Raw genomic sequence first — 5,635 nt, 5'->3', positions numbered from 1 at the left:
GGAATTTTAATCCTACAACCCAGTTGCTCCAGTAAGAGATCACACCCAAAGACCTTCTAGTTCTGTCTATTCCCACTTTAATGACATACCTTTAATCCCTCTGGCTGGAATACAGATATACCCTTAGTACACATTTATAATCCCAAACAATGGAGGTAAGGTTAGTTTGCAGAATGAAGCAGCCATGTTTAAAAGTGTCATCTAATGGAGGGACAGACAAAGTGATGAATCAGAAAAGATTTGACAAAATGAGTGAGAATTAGGATATATCTAACTCTCATAGGAATAGTACAGAAAAGAGAGGCTCCTTAAGAGGAGTTTAGAGATAGGGAGCAGAGAACAGAGGTTGTTGAATCAGATCAGTCGGTGAAGTTCATCCTGTGCAGTTGAATTCTGTTGAGTTTTATTTCCTGAGTTCCATCAAGTTTTTAAAGTTTCTTCACTGGAGGCCAGCAGAGACAATGAATTCCCTAGAACAAGAAGGAGCTGGAATTAGCTGGAATTGCTAAATAAGTTTGAGGCCAAGCAGAACAATTCAGTAAGAATCTGAGAGAACCCAATTTGAATCAGTTAGCTTGGAGAGGTGTTTGGGTCAGAAAAGCTAATTTGAACTAGCCAGTCAGAGTTAGAAAGAACCGGAGATGGTGAGCTTATTTAGTATAAGTCTGTGCCAAGATATTAATTACTTTTATAAATTACTTTTATAGAATTTAAATCAGTACTGATTTCATTTGCCATATTTTAAACTGTAATGTTCTTTGTAAAAGACTGGATGGGGTAAGTTTCAAATGGCATTTGTTTATGTTTTATGAATAACCAAATAATCTAAAAATTACTAACATCATTAGTTATGGTCATACTAATTATAAGTGATGGTGTCAAGTGTGGTTTTAAGTATTTTCCCTAATATTCTTTGTTGTATTAAAGAGGTCTGAGATAATTTAACCACCATTTCAAAGAACAACACAAGTTTGGCACTAGACCTAGTTTTGTAAGAACAATAATATGTACGGACTCATGTAATATAAAAAAAGTATATGTCAATCAAAATATTAGCTTAGTCTTATTGTGAACAATTGAATAGTGTGCAATTATCAAATTATTCCCTTAGTTTGACCTCATCTTATCAAAATTACTTTTCAAAACCTACACATCTATCAGTCAGTCATAAATTGTAATGAAATCAGTCAAATGAAGTTGGAATTGAAAATCTGTACCCAGTATTGTGACAATCTAGGAACATTACATGATTTATCTATAATTTTAAATATATTTTAAGTATATGTCAAGTAACATTTATGTGAAGATGTGAAAGTAAATTTGATAGAAACATTGATACCTCTTTAACATATACCTTTTTTATAAAAAAGGAATAGCTTCAACTTCTTTTGGTTAGGAATTTCATTGTCTTATCTACCACAGAAACATAATTTTTGTCAATTACAAAATGTAAATGTTAAACTTATTTCAGAAATCTGGCATCCCGAATTGTGGAGGATCACTGTGTTTTGGGTCATCATATGTTGGGCAATTTTGTTATACTACTCAGAGGCAGCTACCTAAATCTACTAAGGTAGTTACTTAAATCTAAAAACTATAACAAAAAACTAAATTGTTTGCTCATGAATTTGAAAGATATTAAAGGACTATAAATTATTGGATGGGAGAAGGGGAGTAGAAATAATGTAACTATATTTTATTTTTAAATTATTAAAAATTAAGCATAACAAATTATTTTAAAATAATCTGCATGTATCCATTATATGCATAGTTTTTATAAAGAGAAAAAATAGTCTTTTTACTCAGGTATTTAACCAATATAATATTGATGATTAATTCAAAACAGGAAGATTAGATATGTTTTTTCTTTTCATCTTTTACTTAATTTGAAAGAAAAATGTAGAACATAGGGATTGCTGGGCTTAGTGGTGCTTTCCTAGAAATTCCTGTACTGATACCAGAGTTTAAAGAATTCCAACATAGTTATAATTTTCTAGATCCTCATACTAGTGTTACATTTATTGAAGATATACCTTGATATCTTTTATATATGTGTATAATTTTTTAAATTGTAGCTTATGTCTTTTATAGAGTCATTTGATCATAAATAATGTTAAATATGTCCTGTGAATTTTGCTACTTTAATCAATATACTGAAAATTACTACATATCATTTTATAAAGATTCACTTTGGTCTTAGCAAAGGTTTTTATGTTGATAATATAAGTCACTTACTTTACATGTATATTATTTCTTATTTTTATTGTTTAATATAACATTTATATTCCTTTGAATATAGGGCTTTGGGTAGGATAATTCTACTGAGTACAAATGCTTGTTTAAAATTTTGATGAGTTCTGCACTAAACTGTCCTTTGAGAAGACAGTATCAATTTACCTCAATTATTTATGAACTATCCATTTCCGACAGTTTGAAAATATTGGCTTATTTTCTATCTCTTGAATGAAAATTTTATCTCTTGTCTATTCACTTAATTTTTCTTGTTACCCTAGAAAGCTGAACACTAGTAAAATATAACTAATAATTAAAAATTTTTTAGGGTTTGGTTTTAAAATGATGGATGTTATGGACATTGATGATGCCTATTTGAAAACAGAAGTAGGTATTTGAACCTCTATATGAATGTTCATGTTTGCTTGGAATATTTTCTTTCAATATCTAAATCCTGGTGATAATCTTATAATTGTAAGAAAATAATCCTGTGTCAGAAAATATTTTGGTTGTTTGCCCAACAAACTCTCCTACAAACACGTCCTGAGCTGATACAAACTTTGTCTTTTATTATGGTAACAGGGTGCAGGATTTTGCAATTTGGCAGTTACATAATTGGTTGACATTTGCTTGGCACACTCCTACTGGTTATTAATGATTTCAACTTGGTATGAACAATGGTTGCTAGCTTAATCAATTTATTTTAGACATTAGGTACTTTCCCTTTAAGGACTGATTGGTTGTTGCTAGGTGTGGAGTGGCTATTTCCTCAGGGGAATTGTGATTGTTACCAGAGTGACATGGCCCCTGGAACAAGTTCAGGTTTTTCCAGTAGCTGAGTTCATTCAGAGGGCAACTTAATTGTAAAATGTCACTTAATTGTCAAAAGCAAAATGGAGTTTCGAATGCTAGCTGGGCCCTTCAAGAAGTAAGAATAAAAGGAGGATATCAGGATATCAAGGGTTGAAAATGGTAAAGAACATGAAAACAAAACCAAAAACTTGAATGTTTTGAAAGAAACCATCACTATGAAACAAATGAAAAAAATTTCAAGAAAAATTCATCTATAAATTGTTATTTAGATGATAGACCCAAATCAAAATACTCACTTTGAATGTCTTAAGACATTAATACATTGGAAGATTGTAAAAGTTTGTGGATGAGGGATTTTGCTGTGAGATTGTCTCCTAGTAACATCAGAATTTACACTTGTAAAGTCTCACCAACATGATAATACAAGCATGAGCTCAATGCAGATAACACCAATGAATACACACCAAAGTTAGAAAATCCCACCATCTCTGTACCCTAGGTAAACAAACAAACAAAAACAGAACAACAACAACCACCAATAGGCAAGGAAGGTGACTTGGAAGATGGAGCAGTGACCCTCTTCAGAGAAAAACACAACTATTTGTTTTCTGGTGCCAGATTGTCAGCCCTGAAAATATGCACACAAGCTATAAAATACAGTTCAGCAAGTTATATTTAGGACTAAATATATATAGATATAAATATGTATCTGCATTCAATAACAATTAATAAGAGGGGACATGAATTTGAAGGACAGCTGGAGGGATATATGGGACTTTTTTTTTCTTTTATGGAAAACAATTTTATCTCATATAGTATAATCTGATTATTGTTTACTCTCCCTGTACTCTTCCCAGAACTGCCACAACTCCCTTGACCTCCTGGTACACTACATTTCTGTCTCTCAGAAGAAAAGAATAGACTCCTAAGAGATAACAAGCACATATGACAAGTAAAGTATATGAAGGAAAAACTATCATGTTGAAGTTGGACATGGCAATCCAACAGGATGAAAAAAGTCCAGAAAGTAGGCACAAGAGCCACAGACCTCTTCAGGTTGAGGCTTGCCCCAACAAGCATAGCTACATCCATTTTATACCTTGCCCCACAGCTATTTCATATTGTTGCTGTAATATGGCTGGTGGTCATTCACACACACACACACACACTGACACACACTAACTTGACTAAGAGCAGGGATCATATAGACCAAAAACCCTGTTATGTTCTGATGTTATGAGGTTTGTTAATTGTAGGAAATTCCTCAACTATAAGCTTCACAAAGGACTTGCCAAATTAAAGATCAATATGAACCTTTATGTCTAAAATGGCTTGAGTCTGGGCTGACCATCAGGCAGCACTTTTAGTACTTTTGAATGATATCATTGTCATTTTTGCAGTTTTAGTCTTTATAAGCTGGCCCTGAGAACTGTCCAGTGCACATCTTTCATCTGTTGCCCTGGTCCATAAGTCTTGGGGTACATGTTCAATAAACCTCTGTTTAACTGAGATCTGTGTTCATGTGGATTTTGGGGTGACTCCTGGACTCCAACACTCATTCGTTCTCATAGGAAACCAATAAAAGTACTAAGCTAATACCCATTATATATATTAGGTGTGCTCTATTCCCTCTCTCTTTTGCAATATTTCTGCCTTCTCTTCTTCCCTGAGATCTGGGGTGGGGGGAGTTATGACGAAGAAAGCTATTTAGACTTTCCTTCAAATTAATGTTTAGATGTGGGTCTCTGTATCTCTTCTCATCTGCTGCCAGGGCAAGTCTCTATGATGATGATTGGCTAAGGCCCTGATCTGAGTATAGCAGAAAGATGTTAGGTATCATTTTACTGACAATTTTTTTCTTAAACCTTGTGGGTCTCCCTTTTCTTCCAGTGTCCTTAGCTACCAGTGATTTCCCTTTGCTGTCTTTTCTGGTGAAAGATGGGCATATCCTATCTCTGACTCATTCTGAGAACTCTTTCTCTGATTCATCAATTTGTCTACCTCTCAATTAGGTTTCAGTTTCAAACATGGCTTCATCCTTCTACCAACTAACCTTACCCGCATTGTAAGGGCATGTCTGAATTCCAGACAGAGGGATTAAAGCTATGTTACTCCGTCTGTATCACACATACCTAGAAGTTTTATAGACGTGATCCCTTGTCAGCATCTTCTGGGTATATGCCCAGGAGTGGTATAGCTGGGTCTTCTGGTAGTACTATGTCCAATTTTCTGAGGAATTGCTAAACTGATTTCCAGAGGAGTTGTACCAACTTGCAATCCCACCAGCAATGAAGGAGTGTTCCTCTATCTCCACATCATTGCCAGCATCTGCTGTCACCTGAATTTTTGTTCTTAGTCATTCTGATTGGTATAAGGTGTAATCTCAGGGTTGTTTTGATTTGCATTTCCCTGATGATGAAGGATGTCGAACATTTCTTTAGGTGCTTCTCAGCCATTTGGTATTCCTCAGTTGATAATTCTTTGTTTAGCTCTGTACCCCACTTATAATAGGGTTATTTGGTTCTCTGGAATCCAACTTCTTGAGTTCTTTGTATATGTGCTATATTAGCCCTTTATTAAGTGTAAGGTT

The 5,635-nt window shown here is 34.1% G+C and overlaps 1 long non-coding RNA gene across 1 annotated transcript; it reads right to left on the bottom strand.

The window, feature by feature from the left end:
* Positions 1-391: 391 nt before the first annotated feature.
* LOC116076400 lies at positions 392-5,286 on the bottom strand. The gene is made up of 2 exons (XR_004112932.1): positions 5,178-5,286; positions 392-470 (listed from the first exon to the last, which is right to left on the bottom strand). It is a non-coding gene; the product is annotated as an uncharacterized LOC116076400 (long non-coding RNA).
* Between the last annotated feature and the right edge of the window lie 349 nt (positions 5,287-5,635).

The sequence above is a fragment of the Mastomys coucha genome, unplaced genomic scaffold (assembly GCF_008632895.1).
Source record: "Mastomys coucha isolate ucsf_1 unplaced genomic scaffold, UCSF_Mcou_1 pScaffold4, whole genome shotgun sequence".
NCBI classification, from domain to species: Eukaryota; Metazoa; Chordata; class Mammalia; order Rodentia; family Muridae; genus Mastomys; species Mastomys coucha.
The sequence above is the reverse complement of the archived record's forward strand: the minus strand, read 5'-3'. Positions and strand labels throughout refer to the sequence as shown.